Source organism: Nannobrachium achirus (assembly GCF_963921795.1).
Source record: "Nannobrachium achirus genome assembly, chromosome: 19".
In the NCBI taxonomy this organism is placed as follows: Eukaryota; Metazoa; Chordata; class Actinopteri; order Myctophiformes; family Myctophidae; genus Nannobrachium; species Nannobrachium achirus.
The window spans coordinates 4,096,458-4,099,573 of NC_137826.1; positions in this window are offsets into that span (position 1 = coordinate 4,096,458).

The following is a 3,116-nucleotide window of genomic DNA, read 5'->3' on the forward strand; positions in this document are numbered from 1 at the left end:
GGACACAATGAATAACAGTAGTTGGACAGTGTGATAAGTTAGTGTTGAGGGGTTGACAATTGGCATGTTGCTGCTCAAGCCTGCCCCCCCTAGGGCAAATGGCAAAGTCCGCCTATGTATTTAGATAAAATGTGACAGACTGATATTTAAAAAAGTGTTTTACATAAGTCGACCTCCTCGTGGTGCTGTAAAAGGCACATTAGGAAAATGCAGGCCAGATGTTTTACGCAGATCGGTGCAGTTATAGGTCAAGACATGACTCGGCCTGTTATAGCGCCACCATGAGGCTGATTTGAAAATGTTCAAGTGCCATTCTTCCTCAGCCTAGTGGGAATGTGCGTGCACAGTTTCACTGCAATCGGACGCTGGGTTAATGATTTGCAACATTTTGTTCACAACGGGCCAATCCTGCAAACTTTAGATGCCAATCTTAGCCAATCAGGTTGGAATATGAAACATCTAAAAGATCTGTGTTGATCACATGACTATAGAGATCATGTTTACCGATTTGCGTGTAATGTGGATACAATCTGAATGAGTAATATCAAGAAATATGTTATACATAAGTCGGCCTCCTTGCGGCGCTACAAAATACATCTTTTCTGACATTAAAAAAAGAAAATTTAAAAGGATTTATTTGGGATGCTCCATTTAGGCAGGGTGTTTAACTGTACTTGTATTGTACTCTTTTTTTTTTTTTTTGTATTGGCAGATACTGTCTAAAAATGTGTTTTGTGCAAATCGACCTCCTGGTGGTGCTATAGGCCCTATTAAAAAATCCAGAGGTTCGGCTGTGGCACCCAGGGAGTGTGCATGCACAGTTTCGCTGCCATCGTACTCAAAAAAGGACTCATTGCACGTTTCACGAGCTTCCAAAATGCTTAGAAAATAGCAGATCTACAAGCTCACCGTTGCTATTTTCAAATAGCCAAAGTAAGCTGAGGTAGTTAATGATCCGGACCGGCCTGAACTAGGCTAGAGGCGCGGTGGACACTCTTCATGCTGAGTGTTTTGTAATAATAATCTAAATCTAAAAAGTAACTATAACTAAAGTTTTTAATTGATCGCAGGGGGGTAAAGGGGGCCATATCTATAGGTCAAAGAGTGTTGTATGCATGATCAATGCTGACAGTTTTAAACATGTTGACACGATATTGATCTAAGAAGTTAATAAATATATATGTCTGTAATCTCAGCTGCTGAGCTGGTGCTTTGTCTTGTGGCTCAAAGGTTCGATATTTCATTTCAACATAAAAAAGAGACATTCTGTGTTTTCCATTTTCCGAATAGCCTACATTATGAATGAATTGCTCAAACCCTGCTGTTTCATTTAAAAAATTGTGATAAAAGCTCACAACGCTTGTAGATCTGCTATCTTCCAATATCCAGAGCATAAAAAGGGTGAGACAATAATATTACCAGAGAAACACATAAAGAGCTATAGTCCTGAATGACCATACCAGTAACACGTCTGTACGCTCTGAGAGTTCAAATGGAACCAAATGGACCCTAGCTTACGCCAGAGAAGATTTATTTGTGTTCAATAATATTTAACAAAATAAAATAAAAATCCACCTAAAAAAAAATCGAGATCCATCAAAATGTTTTGAAAATAGATGATCTACAAGCTCAAAGCGGGCTGCGATGCGACACATTGTGAGATGGTAGATCTGCAATTGTCCAATATCCAGAGAATAAAATATAGGGTTAAAGTTGTTAAACTGTTCACTGGGGATTTCTGAAGGACAAAGAGTGGACCCTTACGGGTCCATTTGGTTTCATTTTACTCTCTCAAGAGTTAACTTATTGTTAAACACCTGCATTACATAATTTACAAGAAGTTTACGCAATTAGAGAATGTGGAAGAATTGTTATTGTTATCACTCCTATGGCACCAGAGAGCTCCACTAATTATGTTCAACCCAAATTTAACACTAAAAAAAGGCTCTAATTGGTTCTCCTGCTATACCACCAACATGTGGAACGCCCTACAGGCCTTAAAGTATCCCCTATTTCACTTCATTGCATTGTTTCTTTTTCCCTTGTTATATTTTTTATGACTGCTTTTTATTTTGTTACTGACAATTCCTTATGCAAAGTACTGTGTGAGACACATAAAGTGGTTCCTGTTCCTGATTTGCACTGTCATGAGACTTTTTCCTATGCAAACTTCTAATAAATTCTTCAATCAATCAATCAATCAATCAATCAATCAATCAATCAAACCATTACATCAATACAGCATGGGATTGTGTATAAGAGGTTGAAAGTGTGTGTGTGTGCGTGTGCGTGTGCGTGCGTGCGTGCGTGCGTGCGTGCGCGCGCGCGTGCGCGCGTGTGCATGCGTGCGTGCTAGAGTTGTGAAACTTGTGTGTAGGAGTGCTATCTTATATATACATTCCTCCTATTGCCGCATCCCACTTCCAAGCCCATTAACGCCCCCTTTACATCGACTTCAACTCATAGGTAGTCGTTGTCTAGGACGTAAGGAATACAGCCCCTAACCCTATGCCGTCCGCTCATTCGCTAAGCACGAGAGAGAGGAGGCAACAGGGGAGGGGGGGCGGGCAAGCGAGAGAGAGAGAGAGTGAAATTTGACACCACTGTGTTGGCATGTGCAGCTGCTGCTGCTGCCTCCACAAGTGAGTGCAGAGCACGGCAGCAGAGTCCCCGCTACAAGACAAGCATCAATGATCAAATATAGAGCAGTCCTGCCTGAGCGCCCGGAGGGCGCGAAGTCCTAGGAATGGAGCGGCGGCGCAGCCGCCGCAAATTTCTAGTAGCAATACAATGTCAATGGGGGAAAATAGGCACCACAGTTCCTGTTAGGCTCCTATAGAGGTTATCTAAGGTCAGTGGCCATCTGGCAAGACCCCTAAAAGTTGGACAATGGTCTGTTAATGAATTGCATCTTAATAGCACTTTTCTAAAGTCGCCAGCGCCAGCGTCCTCACTTTCTACATTCACACACCGATGGTGGCAAGCTGACACCGCCTGACTTATTGGAGGCAATGTGGGCTTCAGTGTCTGTTGATATAGTGTGGAATGTGGGCTGTGGCACCCTACACCAGTCGTTCTCAACCTGGGGGTCCCAGGGGAGGGTCTCCCTAGATCAG